Genomic DNA, 25,207 nt, shown 5'->3' with positions numbered 1-25,207 from the left:
TCGCCATCTTCCTCATCTTCTGCTTTTAAAGTCCTAAATAGCGTTCCCCCTCTGATTCTTTGATCCTATGACATTTTTCTTAGAGAAGTAAACAGTGATAGTGAGAAAATGTTCGTATTGCCTTTCTGAAGTACGTACCTGTGTAGAGGGATTTTTATTGCAGGAGGAAAATCAAATCCTTGTCACCTAAACTGCTAATTATGCTTGATAAATGTATGGTATATATTTAATGCAAAGAGAATTTAGGAAATAATACACCTTGTGTAATTACAGCGACCGAGCTACTTCCATCAATCTAATTTTTCTGATTTGGGTTCATTTGCATTGCATTATTTTTATTAAATGAGCTTTCAATGGAGGCCCTGCTCTCTGTCAAGAGCAAGAATCAAATACTGAAATATTTCAACCTGCATAAATCTGGTTTGCACATCCCATGCATCATGCATGGCTGCTCCACGGCAATAGAAACGCAAACACGCACAAACGTGGCCGTTTCACGTAGGTGAAAGTAGCAGCTGAGAAGCAGCCCGTACATCATAAATTCATGTAGGTTCCCATTTCCATAGGTTGTCTGCACACGTGCTTGGTTGGAACTGCAACAGATTCTCACAGTGCCATCCTCAGTCCCATGGAAGAACGGAGCGGAGCAGCTCTGTGCAGCGTGTCCTGGGAGCTGTGCTTCCTCCTGTAGCACCAGTCTGGAATGACTTGGTTGTCCTGACCTGATTTCCTTGGGCTTCCCAAGCAGTAAGCAATTCGTGTTCTGAGTGCTTTAGAGATACCACACTCGCTGTTCTGTCTGTGTTGCAAAAACTTCCCCAGTCAGCAGACCAGGCTGTTTCCTCTCTTACGGAGTGTGAAATTTTCTGGAGACAAGGAAAGGTAGGAAGAGAGTGAAAAAGAAAAGAAAAAGGGCTCTGTTACAGACATGCATAACGTTCTGCGTGAGAAATGGGATTTCTGGGTTCCTATCCCTCATACAAGGCGGGCAACTTCACACATTGCTGCTACATCTGAACAAGATCTGATCGTTCTGTTCCTCCCCTTCACTTCTGGTACAAAACTGCTGCTGCTGATCCAACAAAGGCACTCGTGATCTGAATTAGTAGCGCAGCTGTGTAAAGATAACTGTTGTACCACTCTCCTTCTATTCTTTTATATCTTTGCAGGTATTCTGTCACTGGTTTTCACCATAATGTAGTGTTGAAAATCTCCTATGTTATTTAGTGAATAATGGCCTCAGTTCTCCCTCCCCCCACCCTATTTCTAAGCTTCAACTTAACAAAAACCAACCCCTATATGAGTGTGCATATATGTATGTGTATCTATATGTATATATAGAGGGAAATTTGTAGAATGTTTCTAGTGACAATACTCCTAACTCTGAGTGTTCGTAGTCATAAATGCTAGGGAAGTGGAATATAAATTTAGTTTATATTTAACAGTTTTATTTAATGTTGGGGTTATTTTTTAATTGTTTCCTGCTCTTTTCTGTGGCTAATTTTGTCTTTGTTTTTGAGGAGTAGACTTGCTCTTAAAAACAGAACCTTGGTATTACATGAATAATTTAAAGGATGAGAGAGAAAATAATTTGGACTGAACAACATATTCCAAAATATGGATCCTTTATGCGGCATCCAGAACTGCTCTCTGCTGTTGGTGTACATGGAGGTGTTGAGATGCTGCACAGCCACACAGGGTCTTCATATGGGGGGATGCTGTGAATTGAGGTTTGCTTCTAAATAGTTGCAATCAAAATATTTATAGGTTAATTTGTTGGCTGCGTTAGGAAATGCTATTTTGTAAATAAACGAGACTTGTTTTTGCAAGGCTGTAAGAGAAGTCTGCAGATTGCAGTGGTGGGGGTGAGCAGGTACATGGAACAGTGAGCCTGTGGCAGCGGTTGTCTTCATTTCTGGTGTATCCCATCCGCAGACACTGGGACAGGGCCAGGGGTGCCCTTAGTTGTGCTGTGACACAGAGAGAAGGGAAGGCCGAAATGGGGAAAGTCAGTGAGGGGTGGCAGCAGCGTCAGCCGCCCCGAGGCGCTGTGCTGTCGAACCGCGTGCGGTGAGTGAGCACTGCGTGCCGTGTGTGCGGCTTCATCCCGTTCTGTCAGCACTCCTTGCTCCCACGTCCTTCAGAAATGCATGAGAATGAAGGGTGGAATTTCGATTTGCTTCTTGTTCTCCAAACAATTCTGTAAGTAAAATAAAGTACATCTCATACGTATGAATTTTTCCCACTTCCTTGAGCATACCTTAGGACTAGGGGAAATGGTTTTAAGTTGAAGGAGGGAAGATTTAGGTTAGATGTTAGGGGGAAGTTCTTTACTAGGAGAGTGGTTAGGCCCTGGAACGGGCTGCCCAGGGAGGTTGTGGATGCCCCGTCCTTGGACGTGTTTAAGGCCAGGTTGGACGGGGTCCTGGGCAACCTGATCTGAATATGTATGTTGGTGGCCCTGCTAGGCAGGGGGGTTGGAACTACATGATCCTTGGGGTCCCTTCCAACCCGGGTGATTCTGTGATTCTGTGATTCTGTGTGATACCTTCCTCTCAGGTGTGACCCTTCAGTCAGCTATTTCAGAGCTGTACTTAGAGATCTGTTCGTTTTGACAGTTTCCTTTAGGAGGATACTGACTACAGCTGTGATTACTTTGAGAGAAGTGGGAGATATTCCGTATAATTTAACTTAGTGTGGTGATTAATGTTAATAAATAAACACTTTTTTCCTCTTAAAATAATTGCAATTCATTAAATCCAATTCATTGGCAAGAAAGCTGTGGACTGATTGTGTGCTGTTGAGTCCTGGGACTAGTTAGAAATAATTCATCTGTTTCCGTGTACCACGTGCATTCTGTGGAAAACAAACAAAAAAGTAAATAATTTCCATTAGTATAATGGGATAATGGCACCATTTCTCCAGTTTGTAATAATTACGTTTTATTTGGAGAATAAAATACAAGGATACTGTAAAGAGCTGCACGTGCTTACTGCCAGCGCTAACCATCAGGTTTATTAAACGTGTTTTTCAGATGTAACTAGTCGCCAGTAATTATAATTAATATTAATATTCTTGCAAGAATTGAGGACTTTTGTTTGTTTCTATAAGCTTAAAACAAGGTCATTTGCAGAAGATAAAATGTAGAAAATAATTCCTTGTCCCGGTCAGACGGCCTGTAATAACTTGAAATTTTCAGAGTTCTTAATAGCTTGCAAAACCTTTGCCAGCATATTTGGTCATAACATCATTACAGCTCTGCTCAGCAGCCCAATATATTCTCTCAGTGATAATTAGAGCGCAGTCTTTCAGCTCCCTACTGCTCCAGACCCAGAAGCACCTTCTGCAAACGCTTCCTTGGCTGCGCTCCTCCGGGTTCTTCACAGGAACATGTGAGAAACCCATAAAGGGCAACTAATGGATTATTTCATTGATTATAGATTTTAAGGCCAGAAGGGAGTATTAAATCAGCTAATGACATCCTGTACAACATACGCTGGCAAAATTAGTCTTGTTAATTCTATATTAAACCTATAAACTTGCATTTAAACAGAGTATCTCTTGTACTGTTTAAACTTATCTGAAGATACCCACATTGAGACAGGAAGGTTCTGCCATTCCTTGCTTTTCAGGCAGATATAAAAAGCATATGCCTTTTTGTTTGGCTTCCCTCAGCTTCAGCCCCTGGGTGCTGGCCCTTGTTCTGGGTTCTTTGGTGAGACACAATCTTTTACTATCCAGTACGTGGAGGTACTTTTGTACCTTTATCCTTGCTTTTTGATAAGCTAAATATGGCTCTTTTTTCTTTCTCTGTAAGGATTTTTCTCCAGTTTTTGGTGCTGGACATCAGAGCTGTGCAGTATTCCTATATTGGTCTCATCAGCAGTAACACAAAACCAGTTTCCTGTTCTTTTTTCTGACAAAGAGCATTCGATTCTCTGCGTTACAAAGAGATCTTCTGAACTTCTTGTTTTCGTAGTTCTGAAATAGTTTGTCTCTTCATTCCTTAGTGTGATTATTTTGTATTTAGATATTATACAACCAATAATTTCCAAACTGCTCCTGGTTTCCAAGTGGCTCCTGCCCTGCTGGTCGATGGGGTGGTTGTTCTCTTTTGGCCTTTGTGTCCCCCCGGGTGCTGCCAGCATCCCACACACTGGGAAGTGTTTGGTGTGGAGCTTGACTCCTGCTGGCTCCCAGCCCACAACATCCCCACGCTGATTACTCGGGCCAGTGTGCTTTTAGATGTACTCAGCTCCTTCTTGACAGATTCTACCTGTGGCTTGCTGGCAGATTATTGTGCAAATTTGATAATTTGATTTTTTTTATTGTACTGAACGTTAAGATAGAACTCTTTTCCATTGCTGTCCCGGTTTACCAAGTGTGAAATCGGAGTGGTTCTGAGGCAGTCTCTCAGGAACCTGGAATTTCACTGATCCCTTTGTCGCTGTCCCATAAGGAGATCAGCTCCTTCCATTCACTCTTTGATGGCTGTACAATTCCATTAAAGCATATGTTTAGATCTAAGCCAATTGTTCAGTTTTCCTTGCTGCCAGCTGCAGCTCTTCCAAAAGAGATGGTAACGGTTGTGGGTCACAGCTTTGGTATCTCACTGGCTCTGAAGTCATGCAATAAAAAATATAACGGAATGATTTTGTTGCAAACTCCAGTTTTTGTGTACTTTTGGGAAACGCTATGGATTAGGTGAGAAGTTCTCTGCTTAGATGGAATTTTAATGTACGTGATGAGGAAAGCTGACTTGCAGGTTTGAAAAGCTGTGCGGTGCAGCAGGATCGTATTTACTTGTTACAGTAAATGCCTGCTGGTTGTCATTTTGTCACCCTCTTGTACCGAACCATTCTATTCTCTTCTAATTAGCTAATGACATCTTTTGATTCTATTGCAAAGTTGAACAGCGCTTACCAAGGGGAAGTGGTTTGTGATGTTAGAAAAACACGTGAGGAAAACAACAAAGGGACTTTTTAGATCACCTCCAGATAAAAGCTTGGGAGACAGAGATGTTGAAGTATAAAAAATAAATGTTTCTCAAGTTTGGGGTGTGCGTGTAGAGGGCATCTGGCAGTTTTAGGGAATTTTACTGTGAAATAGTTTGAAACTTCAACTAGTTTGATAAAATCCAACTGTAGCTCTGCTATTTACAACAGTAAATAGAAATATGAGATACGTGTTATTAAGCTTCCACTGAAATGAGCAAATTGAGCAATTAGCAGTCGTGACAGGTGCTTTTCCAGGGGGTCAGTCACTGTTACACAAGAGCACAGAGCTGGGAGGCTGATGGAGCCTCAGATCTGCGCTGCTGTGCATTGCTCTGCATGCCTCTGATTCTTAGACAACTTATGGATCGATTGCTTTACAAAATCCTTCAATGCTGGAATGTTGAGAAAGCACGAGCAGTTGTCTCGTGTGGATGTGGTGCTTATTTCTGCAGCCTTCTTGTTTAGTTTGATGAGAAGTTCTACATCTGGCAGAACCTGCAGCCTATTTCCATCAGTTGTTTTCAGGTTGATGAGCTGTAGTTTCTAGACAGCCAATCAGGAAGAAAAGAGCCTCGTTTATAAGCTGAATGCAAGCTGGATTTTGGTTTTCTTTTGATTTTCTTTTGCGTATTAATCAGTAATTCAGAGAAATTAAAATTCTAAATGCCATAAAACTGCAACTCTGCAAACGTAATTGATATTACCTTATAAATTAGAAATCTTTGTAATGTTTCTTTTATCCGACATCACAGTTTAATGGCTATATTCTGGCAAACTTTATTTCATATATTAAAAAAAACTTAACTGAAAATCTCTCTGAACTGTGTTGTTGGCTTTGGTACAGGGCATGAAATAATTTTTCCATCTTACCCCACCATTCTCCGAAGGTCAGACTTTAAATTGGGCTGTTACTGTCTCGCTGCAGAGTTTCCAAGCTACGTTAATTTTTGGTCTGCCATTGATGGATGGAGCAGTTTGAATTCTGACATGCAGCAGCCTGACTGGAATGACCCGCAGAGGCAGATGTCAGCCTGTTATTTCATGCCCGTTTGTCAGAAAGAAAAAAAAACAGCCCTTTTTTTTTTTTTTAAGCAGTTCTTCTTTTGTACATGAGAGCACTTGGAGGTAGGCGTGCTGTCTGATGAACGTGCACACAAAGTGAAATTCATGCACGTTTCTCATTTGTGGGAGACCTGCTCAGGTATCTCAAGAATTTGCTGGTGATGATATCCCAGCATGTACCTACCCTCATATTTTCTTCTCTGTGATCAAGTGTGTGAGAGCAATCTTGAGGACCTGTCCTACCTCGTGAAAAGGTATTATTTTGCTCACAGATGATCTGTGAAGATTAACGTTGTTCTTTCAAAAAGCAAAAATGATCACATCTGTTAATTTATGGCTGCAAAAGAATCTTCTTTGTGATTTATTTTTGCAGACTCGTTGTATAGCAGGAACATTTCACGCCCTTTGTCACAGCATTTTCTCTGAGCGTGGGATGTACATTTATTTGGTGCAAAGGAGTTTTCTTCTCGTGCTGGAGGAAAAGTTTCCTCCAAAAATAAACACAAAGGGAATTTTTTTGTCTTAAAATGTGGAAATCAATTTAAAGCACCAATGTAGGCAGCAAGAGCTGAACTTCTACAGTCGAGGATGAAATTACTCCTCACACAGGACAAACTGTTTCACTGAAAAGGACGTAGAAGTGGAAATCACTTCAGTATTCACAGTTCCACCTGAACACATTTTAGCCATGCTGGGGGGCAGCTGTGTTCCTGTGAGCCCCTGCAGCTGCACTGCCTGGTCCTGGTCCGTGCAAGCAGGAAGGCAGGGCTCACAGCACTGTCCTTCAGGGTATTCCAGTGACACTGCCATCCAGCTGAAGGGAATGGAAGGAGGGTATTCTGGGGGCGAGGCTGTGGTAGAAAAGGAGTGAACAGAAATAATTTTGAGTGGATCAGATTTTTATCTTGTGATCCTTTTTGTTTTGCTCGTTCTCTGATTTGGATGCTTTCCTTAATGGCACGCTCTAAATTGCCACCTTTAACTTTGAAACTAGTTCTTTGTTCCTCAAGTTCACAGATGATTTGGAGAATGTCTGGCTAAGATGTCGTTTGCTCCCTTCCACCAGTATGTGGTGTCTCTTATCCTAACATCTGTTTATGCAGCTTTCTTAGAAAGATACTTTGGGAAAATTAAACATGAAGTACCGTCAGTTGGCTGCTCCTCAGTTCCTCTCATGTATACCTGTTCTTTTCATAGCAAAGCAGCTCTCTAACTGGGAAAACCACTCAAAGTTTCTTAAGAAATTATTAGCGAATTGAAAATAAAAATTGCCCATTTTATTGCTATAATTTCTATGGATCTGGGTGTTTATGCTGTTTTACACAGTGTTTTTTTTAAGGATTTTGTAGATGAGTGTTTGCTGTGCCAGTCCTGGGCAGCCGGGTAGTGCAGCCCTTATTTCTGCCCCTGCTCTCAGGACATGTAACTGAAGTAGAGTTGGCTCTGCTGTTCTGCTGCTTTTCCACTGACGTGTAACTGTCCCACTTGCTGCTGGATGCTGCAGCCTGTCAGTTTACAAAGTTTGCCTCAAGTGGTGCAGGTTACCAGGACGTGGGAGTCCTTCTGTTTCAGAATTCAGGACGCTTACACAGCCCTTCATGGTACTGTTCTTCCTTTTCCAATGGGGATCTCCTCAGATGCAGACCTTTCACTTCAACAGGCTGTGACTATAAATTGATCTGTTAAGTTCATCACTCTGATGTTGAAGGACTAAAAAATATTTGATGACACGTCTCTTCTGTTGGCATTTGGAATGACAGAAGGAAATCAGTCAGTTAGAATTCTCTCTTTATTAGGTTATTACTATAACCAGATGTTGTGGTTTTGAACATACTCTACAGTTTGTCTTTACTTTCCTGCTGGATATAGAAGCCAATTACTTTTTACAGTATGTTTTCTTAGTTCAAAGCCAGAAACGAAATATGACTCTGCTACTTGAAGTGCTGGTTATAATTACCTTGGTAAAAATAATCATGTGGTGTGGGGACAGCTTTTGCCTTCTGTTAATGAACTAATTTATATTCTTGATTTGGAATAAGCTCTTGCGTTGCTCCTGTATTTGGTCAGTTAGAAATTGTTAGAAATCGTACTTCTGATTCCTAATGGAGATCCTAATATTGTATTGATAAACCCATTGTTTAATGTCAGCTTCCTGAAGGAAGGAAGAAATGCTGGAATAAGTTCTAATGGTAAGAGCTAGGCTGTGTGTTCTTGGAGACTCTTGTGTTGCCCAGACCTCGGCTCTGCCTTGGATTCCTCTTCCTTCCCTTTCTGCATCGTCCTCCAAGATGTCACTTTCAATAGGTGGTACTTCTGTTGTTCTCTCCCACCGCTAACAACTCTCCCTACTGAAGACCATTGTTTGTATGTTTGTTTGTATCCAGTTTGTACGTATGAAGTGTATTTTTTTCCAAAATGAAAGAATGCCTGAAAGCCTCTCCACCCTTACATAAAAGGCCATGACCTTAAACGATGCAAAACGACAAGTGGCATGGGGCAGAAGTGTTGTCAAAGCTTTTGCCATTAGCATTTCTGCAGAAGTAGGTACTTAAATGCTAAAAATACAATGGACACGTCGTTCTTGAAGCATACTCTTGACAAATATACCAATGGCACGGCTGTGACATGGAAAGCAACAGCTGGCATTTTTTACGTGGTGTGATATCGCTTCGTGATTTATAGTGTGCCCCTGCAGTTCTGATGGTGACTTGGTGCACAGCCAGTAGCACCAAGGTACTTTGGAAACTGAGCACAGAGGAAAGGGCTGTTTTGATATCACCTTCTTTCTTGTAGATGAAAGGGAAGGGTTTTTTTCTATATTCAGCAGAGTGGTACCATGGGATTTTTAAATGATCTACAGAATGGCTGAGGCATCGTTATGCCCTGTGCCAGGCAGCCAGACCTCGGTTCACATACCTGAGCAGAACAGCTCTGTTTCCTGCACAGCTGGAAGGAGAGAGTATCTCAATGCGATCTACCCTTGCCAGCATGCTGCAAAGTAAAGGATAGCTCTGAAGTCCTGGATGTAGGTATTTACCTGCAGCTACAGACTAAGCGATGCTAGCTAAAATGTATCTGCTCATCTCTCCGTATCCTGGTGCTTGGCTATTTTCATTCAGTGCCAAACTTTAAAGAGAGTTTGGAATATTTTCCCAGCTGGTTGCAGACCTGGTTTTGTTGTTTGTTTTTCAGCATTTTTATGGGGGGCTGGGAGTGGCCCTTTGTATTTTTGTAATGTTTCCCCGCCCCAAGGAGACTCAGACCTACCAGTAGGGGAGCGTTCTAACCCACCAGTTATAAGTAAAGAGCCTCGTGCGTTGCAATGTGTTGTAGCCCAAGAGTTCAGAGGGAAATTTTAACTATCCCATCAGTTGTAGATAGTTCAAAGATGACTGGTTAACAGTCCACAGCAATTCATTGCTAGTGATCTCCTGCAGGGCACGATGACAGGACTTTCTGTAAGCAAGTTATGTGTAACTACTCCCAGCTTTGGTTCACAGTGTGGATAGTAACGGATTCTAGCTTGCTGCACTCCTAAAGGAGTCAGTGCACTCGGCGTGTCATGGCAAATGCTCCTGCCTATCTGCCTCTCTGCCCTTCTCTGTGCGTGCAGAGCAGTGACATTGATATCTGAGCAATGGGAAGATGGCTGAGTAAGGAATGATCACTGTTTAAGTGGCCTGCCGTGTAATGGTGCTTTAACTGGTGGCCCTGCTGATCCCAGTACTTCAGCAATGACATACGTAACTTGTGAGCTTTCTTTATAGGTGGGGCTGACGTAAGGCTTACAAACGTGTAAGTAAAAGCTTTGATGTTGGTGATATTATGGATTAAATAGTTTATCTTATTGATTGTACATTAACGATTAGCGTGATAAAATGGGAATTGAAACCTTACTGACAAGGGAAGCATTCTTCAGCATTCTTGGTGGATCTTGGGATCATTTCAGCATTCAAACCATGTTGTTTCAAATAGTATAAAGCAATGACATTTCCGAAAGTTGATGTAATGTAGGAACTGCAGGCTGTTCCACGTTACCGTGATTTAGGACAAGAAATGTTCTTGGCTTTTGAAAGATGAAATTTAAGCCTTAGGACTTAAAAAGTCAACTTTATAACAAAGATGAACATTGAAAAATACAAAGCAGTGTAAGGAGAAGCATAGAAGCTAACTCCTGAGTCTGGGCCCAGAAGAATGGTGAGGCATAATTAATTATTCAAGTGTCATCCATTACTAGGAGTATTCTTTCAATGAGACCTGAGAATTTTCTTCCAGTGGAAATTGTACAATTACCTATGGAGTAAATGGTGTAGTATACAATGATGTGTCAAAATGCGCTTCAAGATGTATGTCAGCACTTTTGTGCAGGAGAGGGAAATAAATCAGAGGCGTTCCTGAACCACTCTCCCTGTGCTGGCACTTCTGAAGTCCCATTTCATCTGCTGCAGTTACTGTGAAGTTTGTGAAAAATTGTGAGGGCTTTCTGCTCCCATTTTTCTACTTTTGTTATTTAACGTTTTTAATGAAGTAATCAAATTGAAAATTTTCCCTTAATCTTTTATACCTTTTTCAGAATCAATTTTCATAACATTTTCCTATGAAAATGAATGTCATTCATTCTCGTGTGAGACACAGGTATTGAAATACTCAGTATATAAGAACTCATCAAACTTTAAAAATACCCTTCCTATTAATTTCATTTTCATGAGACTGCTTTTATCTCTGTTCCAGGCAGTTGTTACTGTAAATTGCTGGGCATCAATTGCTGTGGGTTTTTTTTTTAATGTATAAACTTAGTAGAAGCACAGAGGATCTCAGCTGGGGATTCAGTACCAGCACAAGCTCCAGAACCCGGCCTCAGGCAGGTCGAGAACTTGCTTGAGCACAGTGCAACATCTTTTGTGAATTTTTCCATGTCTCTTTGCAAAACATACGCCAAGATAATGGCCTGTTTACATTTGGTGACAAAATGTGGATTTTCAGCATAGATCTGGAGGAAAACGGCCTTGACTGAGAGTCAGCAACACGTGGCCTCTGGCAGAGCACCAGGAGCTGCCACAAGCTGGGCTAGAGCAGAGGAGCCATCAGGTCCCCAGAGCAGCGCCGCTGCCCGTGTGAGTGCTGAGCAGGCTCTGGGCTGCATGGAGATCACAGCCCTGTACTGCAGAGTGAGTGTGAATGTGTGGGACCTGGGGCTTGGCTGCACTTTGCATGGCCACAGCTGCCATCTGGCATCCAACATCATCAGAGAGATTCGCACGCCTTGGCTGCTCAGCTTGGTTTGTGGTGGTTATTTTGCTTACACCATTCAGCTTCTGTTGCTCAAAGAAATAATCTTAATTTCTTTTTCTTACCTTCCTTTTCCTTCACAGATAGATTTAAATAACAGCAGGGCTTCTATTTAAAATGATAACATCCAGGAAATTAAAAGTTAAGCCCTCCACTGTCCTTAACTCGGTCCCTGCTTACCCCTCTCAGCAGTGGTGTAAATTAAGGAGGAATCCTCTGCCTGAACTTTCAATTTCCTGGCTGTTGTCAGCTTGTTTCACAGCGCTACCATCGTACCATTTGCTTTCTGGAAAGGATTCGTACACAATATATTATAGGAAGGAGAGGAATAACCAGGGCCAGATATTAAATATTTTGCAGAGGCCCATACTGATCTACGATTACCTCAGTGTTTTTTGAGCAAGTGACAAAAATTGGATTCTAAAGCATTATTAGCAAAATGCTCATTGCTTGCGATGGATTTATTTAAAATTATAGCTTAAAATGTCTTTTGTCTGGATATCATTGCCTTCTATTAGTTGCAGTGTGATGCTGCATTCCCCTGTTGGTGCTGCGGGAGGAAGAGGTGTGAAGGAGCTGGGGAGGATCCAGGGCTAAAATGTGCTCAGGGCAACGTCTGAAAGGGGAACTGGAATTGCAGGAGAAAGTAGCAAGTGGGAGGCACAAGGATATGCTCAGGTCTAAGACTTGTTAGTTGGACGTTGCAAAAACGAACCTAAAATGTTTTATGACAGCTCGCAAAACACACCAGGTGCCCTTTTCTACTCCATGTAGCCTTGGTGGGGCCAGCTGACTCTCAGTCACACACTTTGGTTTCTATTTGACTCCACCAAATCTCTGCTCTGTTCCTCTTTCCCAGATTCCTCCAATCCAGAGGAAGAAAAATGACAGCTTTATTTTCATTTTTTAACTGTCATTTTAAAATTATTGTCTTATGTGCATCTTCACTTCAACGTGACACGTGAACTGTCTTTTTTGTCTACCTTGTTCATATATTCAGAAATATTCATACTTTTCCCCTTTTTTTTTAACCTGTGCTGGTTCTTCCCATTTGGTTCAGTGGTTGGCTTTGTGGCCAGCACACCTTTCTTTATTGCTTTTGAAAAATGGGGTGCCTTTATTCTTATTAAACTCAAAATGTATTACAAAAATTTCAGATGTCCTACTACTTGTAGGAGCCATAAACACCAGGAATGCAGCATTAAAGAGGCTTTCTCATTTAAGAAGAAAACACCTGGAATCCGGGTGTGTTGCTTACCTGCTCTGACCAGCTGCACTGGTAAGATTTTTCCATACCCTGTGGTTATAACAGCACAGAGATGGTCAGGAGAGGAGCAGAGGAAGCTTAACGTGTTGTTCTTAGTTGTGGGTGCTCTGTCTCTGTGTAGGTGTCTGAGTACCTCGTGTGCTTGCAAAGAAAAAGGCAGTGGACATGATGTTCACTGACGGCAAACGGGACAGAAAGATTTAAGTGTATCTTGATTTCCCACGACAGTTTTCTTTTGTGGTCCGTGTGCCCGGGTTGCGGCATGAGGCCCTGATGGCGACGAGGTTTTGGCAAATACTGTTTTGCAGTCTTGTTTCACATAACGTCTTCGTACGGGCCCTGCAATGCAGGAGAGGTTTCATGGCTGATCGGCTCCTTCACAGGCAGAGCAGCAGCTCGCCGTGCAGCAGGCGGGAGCAGGACGGAGTCCCGCACACAGCGCAGCACTGGGGACGGGCCGCCTTCCTGCAGCAGCGGTGCGAAGTCAGGCTGCAGTAGCTGCAGATAATGCCTTCTTTATTGGGGGCTATTTATCTTCATCCATTTCCTACATTATGATGGGGATTCTATGGTTCTGTTTTTCATATCAACTCGTACTACTTTTTCTGGATTCCATTTCCTCTTCTGCTTGGTATCCAAACTCTGGCAGCTGCAGCTTTTCTTTCTTGTTTTCTTTTTTTTTTCCTGTTTTCTTATTGCCCTAGAAAAAAATGCAGACCTTCTTCATATTAAGGCTGCATGGTGAAATTTCAATTTATAGCTGAAAATAGCACTATCTGTTTGAAGAAGCAGAGATTTTTGCTCTGCTTTCTTCCTCTGAATCTTACCTACGTGAGCCATGTATAAGCATTATTTAAAATTTACAGGAAGCGCGTTATAATTGATAATGGTGCTGCAGCTGCATCCAGCACCATCCTGTGCAGGGCAAAGCAAACCGTTGTAGGAGCTGAGCTAAAAATATTGCATTAGCACTTAGAGAAAATGAAATTTTTATACTTGATTTGCTCATGGTCATATGGTTGCAACTAAACACAATTTGAGCTGTCACTTCACTGCAGAGAAAAATATGCAATTTTGGAATATTTTAAATGAGCTTGATATTAGATTCTATAACTCAAAATGACACAGGAAATAGTGTTTGCAACATGATTGGTTCATTACTATTTGGTAATTGCAGTCCATCATTTTAAAGGGGAAACTAAAACACAAACAAACGATCTCGGTGTTCAGCAGTCTCTGTATCTGAGTTGTCATTTTGGGGATGGTTTTAGAAGATACAAGTTGTACATGTTTGGAGGCTTATATTTTTCCCTCCCCTTTATCATTTCAGGAGAACAATTTTCATCATAAACTAACATGTCAGCCAAAGCATCTACATTTAAAAAAAATATATTATTTCACAATTTTCCACGTGCACATTTGATGTAAACCCTGGAGGTGTATTCCCTGAGTACCTATTACCTCCATTTTAGGGAAATTACATTAAATTATTAGTGACAAATTTACTTGTCTGCCAATGTGTTTTTCTTGAATTTTACTACAACATCAATACTTGGCTGTTTTATATGGGCCCTCATTTACCTGTCTTTGAAGGCAGTCACCCCTCTGGGAGCTTTGCCTGTCACTGCCGTGTGCTATGAAGAGTCTTTAAGTTTAACATTTGCAGTTTTGAATTAGAGAAAAAAATATGTTGCACTTCAAAAATATAATATGCTTTTCCGACAAGTCATTTTAATGCCAACTGTCTCCTTTTTGAAAGAGTAAACCCAATTTTGAGCACAGCACGTTCCAAGGAGACGCTGGTTGGTTAACACAGAAGGGCTGACCAGGGGCTGGCACCAGGAGGGGACTTGAGCTCTGCTGGCGCGTCTGTCTGGTTTGGGGAAGAAGCGGTTTTACCTGTGGTTGCGTCCATTCAAGAATCCTTCTGGTCTGATACAAAAATAAAAGCAGACAGGAGAAAAAGTCAAACTGAGAGCCGAAATCAACTAAAGCACTTTGAACTTTGGTTGCCGTGTGTAAGGGAGCACAGCTCTGAGGCCCGTGGAAACCAGGGCTCTGAGATGGACCTGCAGCAGCGTGCGCCTCGTGCTGCGTCCTGCTCGGTCTGAAATAAGCCTGGCTGCAGTGCAGCGCTGCTCCAAGATTTCTGGGGAACGCCTTGGTGCTTCAGGAAATAACAGTGGGTAGAGAGCAGGATGGTGTTTTGTTCCCTGAGATTCCTGGTAGTGGAGGTGTTGGACGTGAGCAGTTATTGCAATTCCACATCGCTAACTCAGCAAAAGTTTTAGAAGGTCTAATTAATGAGTGCCTAGAAACTTTCATGAGGATTGCGATGGATAGAGCTGTATGAGCACTGTCATCACCGTGTTACTGCTCTGGGAGGGAGGCTTGGCTACTAAACCGGTACGAGCAACCCTACTGAAGCCAGGGAAGCAGTGGTGCTGTATACCAGCAAATAATCTGCCTTGTGGCTTTATTTATTTGTGTATCGTTCACTGCCTTGTGGACCAGGGTTTGTTATAGCCCTCTGGGTGTTATACATTGTAAACAAGAAAGGATCATATCGATAATAACAAAGCCCATGTCAGACTTCCAGCGGTTGGGATTCCTGGGAGTTGCTTCGTCCGGAAAACTTGGAGGTGAAAAATGATTATGGAGGCTGATAATGTAAAGCAGATTTGAATGCTTTAATTAAATTCCTCTCAACTTTGCAAAGCATTTGATAAAAATCAGCCTTTAAATGGGACTTTGGTTACCTCGAGATAACTTGTACTCTAAAAAGAAAAAGGGAGGATCTCTGAACATCAAGATTGTGGAAGGAAGATGATAGTGGAAATGTAATTAAACCAGCATGTCTACTCCATGTGTAAGTGGCTGGATTATCTCACTGTTATTTTGCTGCTGTTTGTGCTGGTGGAACCTCAAACCCAGGGACTGGAGCCCTGTCATACTCTCTGCTAAGCAAGTGCATGCATGCCCACGTGTTCTAAAAGTACGCAACTGCAAGGAGCGCGCAGTGTAACCAGGTGTGTGTGTGCTCATATCTGCACACTGCCACAGGAAGGGTCTGCAGTCACAGGCTGGGCTTTGAGAAGGTCCTGGTGAAGAGCGAGCGTGAGCAGAACAGCGGAGAGGGCAGCGGCTCAGGACTGTGAGGCAGCAGCTGCGTGCTTGCTGTTAGCACCGTGGTGATTCTGTTGCAGTACTGAACACTGCAGGATTAGCAGCTACTAACACAAATCGTACCCATTGTGAATGTTTTTTAGGCTCTGTTTATTAGCTGTTGGTAAATTCAGGTTTTCTTTGCTTACATTTTGTGGCAGAGAATCTGCTCTGCCTGTTTGGCTCAGGGAGTGCTGTGGACTCATGAGAATTCCACTGGATGTGTGTTACTTTTCCCAAATACTGGGATGCCTGCTACTGTGGTACCCAAATCTTGGGCAAGTGGAAAAACAGAACATAAAACTCACAGTTAAGGTGTGCCTCATCATTAATTTCAGTGTGTTCCCTCACTGAATAAAAAATGGTTATGTAAATCAAAGAAATTCTAAACTGGTTAACCTCAGACCCCTTTAATTAGCAAATAGAGGCTTTGGAGTTCACCTGCAGTATGTGAAACCCCTCTACACTAATTTATTTGGCTTTTTATCATAGGACTGAAAATAAAAAATGTGCATTATTACCATTAAATCTAACATGATGAGGAAATTGTATTTTTCAAAGACTTTCCTCCTCCTTTTTTAGAAATCTCTATTTCAAAATGCTTGCAAGTTCAGAGCAATACATTTTAGCCCCCAAAAGAAAGTGAGAAAGCTTAGGGACCTCCCTGCTCCTTGCAGGGGCTTGGTTTTATCCAAAATGCTTCACGTGTTAAGAATTTTGATCTTTATTTCTTTTCTTTTCTTGAGACCCTGGTAGAAATTTTGAAAGAATCACTAAAAACGTTTCTGGTAGTTCAGGAGCTCCTTGCTCCTGGCTGAGGCTGCCTTGGGGAATGGCTGCTCCTTCCTCGTCATAAAATCTGCTTCTGTGCGCAGGCAGGATCACTGCGCAGCTCACCAGTAAGCTCTAAGCAGGTAACGACTGACCAAATACCAACAGTTACTGTTCTGCTTCTCTCCGTACAAGAACTGCCCAGGGAGAGAGAGGGATGTGGAGAACCTCTGCTGTGTATTTTGTTTTAGACGCCTAGCTCTGATGTGCGAGGTTTTGGGGGGGTTGTGGCATTGCCCATCGATCTAAACTCTTGGTATATGCACGGTGGTAAACTAAGTCTTGTGCGTGTTTACTTTAAGAGAAATACGGGTTGGTACCTGTGAGATAAATCGTGCATTCATGCACTCCTGTTCTTATCTTGCGGTCTGAAGGAGGTTGGAGTGTTGGTGCAATTTGGTTTTGCTGCACTGAAAATCTTACACCACGCTGCTCCACCATTCGCTCCTCCTGGACTCAGTGCATGGCTTCCGAGAGCCACATTTGCATATCAATTAAATAAGGGTGAGAATGGGGAATGCATGCCTCACAAATAGGCTATGAAAATACAGTTGCATAGATTGCTTTGTAATTTGTGTAAGGAACTTGTTGGTTAACAGGGTGACCAAAGTGATAAAATGTGTGGTTCAGATGTCTGTGTTTGGCAAAGCAGTGAGATGACACTCAGTATAATTAGAGGCTTAAGTGCCACTGATGCCAATGACTAATTGAATTGGGATCAAATTTACCTGGGGTGTAACAGTGGCTTTAAAGAAATATATTTAAGTAATTGTACAGTAAATTATTTCATTTTTAGCATATAATTGCAAATGCAGACTGTAGCTTTATTAAAATATGTTTTCCTGCGTGTTCCGTCTGTTTTAAATGTATGAGAGAAACATGGTGATGGGTGTTTCTCCTGAGCTATTTCCACTAAGCAAATAAAAATGGCTCAGTGGAATATATGAAGTAGTGCTGAAGAGTCCTGGTAATACGCTCAGGATTATTTTTGTCTCAGGCTGGAACAAACACCATACTTAGGAAGGTTTGTTCCAAACCTCAGCATTTTTAGTTCTCGGCTTTATCTCCTCTTGTTCTTTTTATTACGATGATTTGAAATACAAAATATCCCAGACTGCTCAGTGCCACTTTCCATCTTCCATATACTGATGTCAGATATTCTCTCCTCTGTACGTACGGATATGTGTCCTTAAGTCATATATTGTGGTTAAGGGTTCCAGTGTGTGCAGGAATGATGTGGAATGCAGGAAGAAATGAGGTGTGCAGCCACACTCCCAGCCCGTAGCCTCACTCCAGTGCTTGCTGCACCTGGTTTCTTATACGTGTCAACCTGTTGTTTATCATGAGCAGAGGTTTCACTCCTTCAGTTTTATCTGGAGCTAAATGCCTGTTTCCTCGGCAGTCTATCTCACAAATTGCAGTTAATATTATTACCCTTTTCCGTAGCGTAAGGAACGTGTCCAAAATGGGAAATGAATCTTCAGTTTCAAGCAGGGAGAAAACTTTGTCTTCCTTCCTGCACACCTAATGTCTGGTTTAGCTCAAGATGGAGGGTTTATGATTAATACAGTTGATGCAGAAAATGGCCGATTGCTTGGTTTCTTTTAAATGCATCATGCTCAGTGCACACGGCCTCTGAGCATCAGTTAGAGGGAAGTGACAGCCCTGTTGACCTTTCTCTCCAAATCGTAGGGGGTGGGGGGACAGAATTAGCATGATACCGCAGTGTTTTGACTTGCTTTCACCGACGACTTTCATATTTAGCAATGCCAGTGTGTTCTGGAAATATAAAATCACTTTCTAGCAAACGTGGTCACGTGGGGTTTTTTAGTAAGGTTTAAAATTTTCGCCTCTCCTCGCATAAGATGGCTGTAAGGTGTTCCACCTCCTTGGCTAGCGCTTCTAAAAGGTCAATACAAATATTTCGCATCCACTTTTACTTCTGCCATCTCCCAGGGTGGACCACTTCATAATTTGGAGCCATCTCACTGAATATTTTAAGGACTGTTTAGACGGCTGCCGAGAAGCACAAACAATGGGTCCTGTATGTGGGAAGGTGTTCGTTGTAAAAGGGCTCAAATTGGCTTTGGTGTAACTGGAAACCAAATAAATGGTTCTGGAAACTAAACTGGGAGATTTAGCAGGTTTTTTTCCGCAGTCACCAATTAGTGCTATTAGAAAGTCTAATATGCACAGCATGGACCTGCAGCAGCTGTGATTGATACAAAGCTCGGCCAATCGCGCCGGGCCGTGTCAGCTCTCATTAGGCTGTGATCAATTACTGGGATTTTAGACCAATTTGAATGAAAAGTAAAAACACATTGTTACCACAAATTTCATCAAGTGAATATGCTGTATGAGGAAATAGATCAGCTATGACCTCTTTGACATTTCAAAATGTTTAAAAGCTGAAGTTAATTCTTTGTGATGTCCTTTCATCTTTAGTTGACAGCAGAGAGACCTGGAGTGGTGACAGCCTTTGTCAAGTGGGGCTGTCTTATCAGAAACAATACCCTGCAGATCTCTCAAGCCAAATATTCTAATCTAAGATAATTGCATTTAAAATTTCTTATAGCTTTTATGTCTTTCCCCGAACCGTTCTTACATTAAGTAACAAAACTTTCCACTCAACGCTTTTTCTCACTGTAAGAGGTGTAATGGTTGCTAGCAGTATTTAAGGTGTGCAGGGAAGAAAGCCCAGGGATGTCTGTCATACTCTGCTGAGCGCTGAGGAAAGCGGTGGCTGCGCGGTGTGGAGGTGTGAGAGGCGCTTTGAGGAGCAGTTGTGGGGATTTCAGATATGTTTCTCCACAGGAGCTTTGCCCCCACCTCCCATTTTCCAGCCTCTGGTGAGCCCCACACCGCAGGTCCCTTCCATGCAGTGCTTGGCTGTGGGAGAGCTGTGAGGAAGCACCGCTGCATTTCTGAAGTGCAATCCTTCTTTTTTTTGCAATAAGCAGCCATTTTAGCGTGAAAAATTAAACACGATGGATTTAACTGTTTGAAACAAAGACTTCAGTGCCTGTTGATTATAGGGCAGTTAATTCACGACCAGCTTTTCAGAGCTGATGTCCCCCTCGCTCAGCTCCCGGGTCTGTGCAGGGGTGCGCTCACACACAGCAACAACCCCTCATGTGGGTTTCTGCTGTGTCAGTAAACAGTTCTGAAAATAAGATTTCTGAGTCTGAATTATTTATATGATATGATAAGCAAGCAGAATGTTGAAATTCAATAGTAGTTCATAAGATTTTTTTTGCTTGATTTCTCTGTCTTCTACTCTTAGCAGGCTTTTGTTAGAAAGAGTACTTTATTCTTCCCTGACACGCTACTAAAGGTATTATGCAAATGGAAGGTGTTGTTCATTATAATCTGTTGAAAATGGAGGCAGCAGAAAGCTGAATTTCATTGTATAACTTGATCTAAGAGAAGATTCTAATGGAAAACAGCAGTCAGCTGAAGGTGTCGGGACTGATTGCAAAAGCTGATTTATTATGATACTAATATTAGGTGTCCCACATTCTCTCCACACTGACAGAGCACGAAACTATGCAGGGAATGAGCAGTGCTGCTCACTGCAGGGCACACACGGCCACCAGCACCAGACCACAGCCCTGCGTTCTGACACAGGGACTGCGGTGGGAGTGAGGACCTCACTTGTTGGGGATCACCTCTGAGTGGGGAAGGACCACTCCGTGCTGTGGGGAAGCTCAGCTCTGCTATGTATGGAGATACATTGTATGAACCTCCTGAATGCACACGAGGCCTCAGACAGACAGCGAGTTTCTCCTCAGCTGTTCCTGTTTGCTTAGGGCTGAGTCCCAGTTAAAATAAGAACTTAGAAAGACGTTCTTTCTGGGTTTGGATATGGCCGGTGTGCTTTCCATTGTTCCATTAAGAGGAGCAAAGGAAATGATGGAAAGGAAAAGAAAATTATGGATGCTTTTGGGCAGTTTCAGTCGTTAGGTCCATCCCCTGAGCCACGTGGGCCGTCTCACACACCGTGCTCCCCACACCAGCACTGCTGAATGTGGCTGGGGCAGGCATACGAAGATGCAGTTGTGCCGTTACCTGGTTGTCACAAGCCCATTGGGAGACAGAAATTAAGAATTTCCAATTACTGTATTTAGAAATACATTGGTATAGTTTACGTTTAATAAAATGTAAACTTACTGTTTGATTTCACGCGTGTTTTTAAACTCCTACTTTTATCAATGTGTGTTTATAAACGTGCTATAGAAAACGTAGATAAAATCTGTTTATAAACACCGTGTCTGGAAATTCCAAAGAGGATGGGCATTTCTGATGTGCTGCTTTCCTGCTGTGAAAAGGGAAGTTCTGAAATGCCATTTGCACGTTGGTAAGTTGCATGAGCAAAAGGCAGGTGTGCCCGTCGGCGTCCCTGTGAAGCCTCCCAGAACCCCATCCCTGCTCTCCTGCTGCTGGAAGGGCTCCTGCAAAACTGAGCGCAGGTAGATGTGCCTCCAATTAAAGTCCTTATGCACAGCTGTTCTGTGTGGAGTCCTAACAGATGCGTTTCAAGCAGTCTGATGCTTTTGCTGGGGAACTCTTTAAGAAAACGATTTCTTTAACAAAGATCCACTTAACATCGTTGCACAGCACACAGAGGGCCAGACTGCAGTGGGAGCAGCAATTTGGTACCAACAGACTTATTCTCCAGTGAGGCACTCCAGCTGGAGGCCGATGAAGGCACCAAGATCATAATTATATTTTTTCCCTATGAACAAACAAGAAAAGGTTACCAATAATTTTATTTTTGGGAATTTTTCACATTTTGAGGCTAAGGGGAGGAAATGCATACATGTGTCTGTAATGGCTTTTTTTCCATAGTTAGGATTCATGCAAGAAGGCCAACGTGTGTTAAATAATGAAATTGTTTTCAGGAATGAATGATTTCCCACGTGAAACTAATGTTTATTTGTACCTTTAAAATTAGATATTATATCAAATCCCCTAAGTTAATCTTATTGAAATACATTTAATTAATAACCACAATTAGAATGCTGCAAAGCTCTGCAATGTTTGCTCACGTCAGTTAACAAAAGAGGGCATCTCTTTTTTTCCAGCAGACTTCAGCTTTCATTATTGGCGTGTGAAGGAGTTTAATTTACCTGGAGCAGTGTAAACCCTTTTGAAATAGGTGCCTCATTCCACAAAAGAATCGTTCTTCACAGGCTCTAAATACTGTACATATTTACCAAATTTAAATACATATTTACATACCTAAGATTGACCCAATTGAATGGAATGACTCCCTCGATACCTTTTATAGTCTATTAGGTAAATAAGCATCTCACAAACGGGCTCGCTTTTCTTTGCACAGCAGACAGTCATGTAGATAGGATTAGAGTTTGGGTTCTCTGTAAGGCAGTTGGGTTTACAGCTCGCCAGGGAAAATGCTTCTTTTTCTCCATTACAGATGTCAATACAGGTACGAGAAACAAAGAACTGACAGTGTTAGGTCACTGCTAGTGAGGTTGGCAGCAGGTAAGGAAGGCAGAGCTGTGGGGCATCGCTGACGCTGGCTGTGAGCACCTCTTCCCTTCATCTCCTCCCCCAGCATTGCAGAAATCTGTACATCCTGAGAAATCCCAAGTGCCTTTTCTGCATCTGAAACCACTGCTGTTGGTATGTGGATGGTTTTGATGCAGCTACGTCCAAGACGGCGATGCAGACGCCATGCAGGTCCCACTTCTCAGTGTGACACCACCACCTTTTTTAACCAGACTGGGAAGACGGCGTTTCTGATCTGCTGAAGCGAGTCTTAAGAAACGACTGTGGTGGAGTTCCGGGTCAGCGCTCTCCCGCGTTCTGGCTGGAGAACATGGCAGCTCTGAGTCCCGAGGCGGGGGCCGAAAGCAGCGCTGCTCATCCCTGCCGCCTGGCTGCACCCTCAGGGCCTCGCGGCCTCCGCTTCTTTCGGTTGTGCAATCATCAGCGCCTTGTGGCCAAAGTGCCACAGACACCTGGTGCACTGCAAAACCTCTTTACGCCTAACATCTAAAAGGGGGTACACTGCAGCTGGAGAGAAAGGTTAATTTTTAATACGTTTTTTTTTTTAATTTGGGGGGGTGTTCTTTTCCTACAGTCGTGTGATTTCATTGTCAAATTTTAGTCATGGCAGAAGCAATATTTGGCTTGCTTCCTTACTTGCTTTTTGGCAGCATGTAGTTTTTCATAGTTGCAGCTACTGTTGAGAAGTAGGAATTAATTTTGTATATTGGTTATTTCCATCCAAGATGACCGTGCAATAGAGAAATCAAACGTTAACCTCTGAGCAGGTGTGCGAGTGCTTTCTAGATCCCCTGTGCTCATAATCCAGCTGTTGTTCTATGATGAGTCTTTTGCTTTTGGAGATTAGAATCAGAAATCTGCAAATTGCACTAAGGCAGAGTGCCTCTGAATTGTAAATATACGCTCTTGTGACATATTGACAGGGGCTGCTCAGCTTATTTTACTCTGGGCCAATTCATCATCTCCTGATTTACGGAGCTGTTCTGGTTTTATCTTACTGATTTGCAAATTCTTGTGACCAATTACATTTCAAACATCAGTTATTTTTATTATGTAATTCGTTTCACTGGAGCATATAGAAAAGCCAAGCCCTGCCCCAGAGAGCTTATGGTCCAGTTTTAGATATATGGAGAGGATCATAAAGAAAAAAACGAGCAAGCCTATACAGAAATGAGCTCCTTGGTCTTGGCACGTGCCTGTCTTCTGTTCCTTTGAGCTCTTTATTTCCTGGTGGGGGGTGAAAATAATCAAGTCTTCTAGACAGTGAGATAAAAACTAATTTCCAGGGCAATTCTTGATACAAAACTCATGATGGTAGAAATAAAGCTGCTGAGGACATGCTGACTGTAGAGGCAGGATGAAGAGAGAGACGCAGTAAGTGGGGACTGAAGGTACATGGAGAGGTGTGAGGACTGTCTTAAAGGGAAGGTAATGGTGGGAGCAGTGGCACAGGGCAGGATGGCAGAAACGTTGACCCCAGGCAGAAGCACGAGGCAACCCCTGTGCTGGGCAGAGGAAGTAGGGCAGTGTGTCGGCGTGATGCGGCGTCCAAAGGTAAGCGACAAACCTGATGGCCTTGCAGGATTCTGGGGGAGAAAGCTGGCAAAGTAATTGGGACAACCCAAAGGCAGAGGCTGCAAGTGCACAGTGATGCTGAAAAGAGAGGGAGTGGACGGAGCTCAGAGACGTGAGGATGAGTTTCTTCTGGTACAGTATCGGTCACCCGCTCTTCTGGAGGAGCTCTGAGACAGAAAAGTAGGAAGAGTGATATCAGCAGCACGCTTTGCTTTGAAATAAGATGTGATTTGTCTTCTGGTAAAGTATTTCACCAGCAGGAGTTTGGGACTTCCTTAATTTCTGTTACTTGTGTAAATACCAGTGGCAGAAATGTTGGAAGAAAGAACTTCCCTCTGTGAGCTGATTTGATCACGAACATCCGGGACACCTTGTAAATTATTGGTGATTGTTAATGTTTATTGTATTGTACAGTTTAAAAATAGCTTCATCCCACTGCACGGGGCTGTTCTGGTTTGCAGAAGCGCTGCAGGAATGATGCCAAGGGAAAGAAAGTTCTTTGAATACGTCTAAGAATAATTCCCCAAATGTTTGTATTGAAAAACAGCTATGGATCGGATGCTGGGTTCAGATCCGAGGTGAAACAGCTTTCTAAAAGAATTGAGTTTCAGTATGAAAATTTGCTTTCAACGTGAAAATCGTTGTTTAGAACATTGACTGCGTTGGTGCTAACAGCTCCAGGACAGATGTTTCTTTCTGATGACGTCCCCACTGCTTTGTACCTATTCCAATGTAGGGCGCATTAATATATTAATATAGATATATATATTAATATATATTAATATTTATTCAAGTGCTTTCCAAGAGACACCGCGGAATGTGCTCTTTTTCATCCTCAGTGTATTACCCTCAGTCTGAGGGCAGAATGGAGTGTAAGTAAAATCCAAAGAGAAGAATGATGAAAGGAAAACATACACGATATTCCTGACATCTTATGGGCTGTTTCAGAGTAGCCCTGTGCATAGTGATGTACTGTCCTGAGCCTTTCCAGTTCTGTAGGTTTGTGCATACTGTGGCCATCAGCAGATAAAATAACTCAGTTTTCTGTCCATGCAAGTAATGAGCTTTCTGTGTGTCAGTATGTTTATCAGTTCTTTCTCCAAACAGAATGGATCAGTGGTGTGGGAATGGGCCCTGTTGTGTTTATCAGCTCTTTCTTCCTTTACCAGCTGCAATATGGCAAATTAAAGGAGAAGCAAAGGTCTCTGTAGTCATCTAGAAACCTTTCAGAGTGGTTTTGGTTAGTTTCTTGTCTCTCCTCAATGGCTCAGATTTGGAAAACGTTTTTGTCATTTTCTGATTGAAATATTTATGGGAACCTGTAGCCTGCGGATTCCAAAGGTGGATATATGGCAGGTATGTTCATCAGTGCCTGCCTGTCACCACTTGAATCTCCAGCTGCAGCATCTGCTCCGAAAGCTCCCACTGGCCTTTGAGCCTGGGAAGGTGGGCAGGGAACAGAGGCAGCGCCCAGCCTGACCCTGCAGGG

The 25,207-nt window shown here is 42.6% G+C and overlaps 1 protein-coding gene across 2 annotated transcripts in view; it reads left to right on the top strand.

Moving 5' to 3' along the window:
- ZFHX3 (zinc finger homeobox 3) overlaps positions 1–25,207 on the top strand; it is a 510,916-nt gene that overhangs the window by 174,437 nt on the left and 311,272 nt on the right. Inside the window, exon 5 of one of the 2 annotated variants that reach the window (XM_048958822.1) lies at positions 567–747. The exons of the other annotated variant lie outside the window; for it this stretch is intronic. The gene's annotated coding sequence lies outside the window, so the exon portion shown is untranslated. The remainder of the gene's footprint in view (positions 1–566; positions 748–25,207) is intronic. 2 annotated transcript variants of the gene reach the window in all.

The sequence above is a fragment of the Lagopus muta genome, chromosome 12, assembly GCF_023343835.1.
Source record: "Lagopus muta isolate bLagMut1 chromosome 12, bLagMut1 primary, whole genome shotgun sequence".
Classification (NCBI taxonomy): Eukaryota; Metazoa; Chordata; class Aves; order Galliformes; family Phasianidae; genus Lagopus; species Lagopus muta.
The sequence above is the reverse complement of the archived record's forward strand: the minus strand, read 5'-3'. Positions and strand labels throughout refer to the sequence as shown.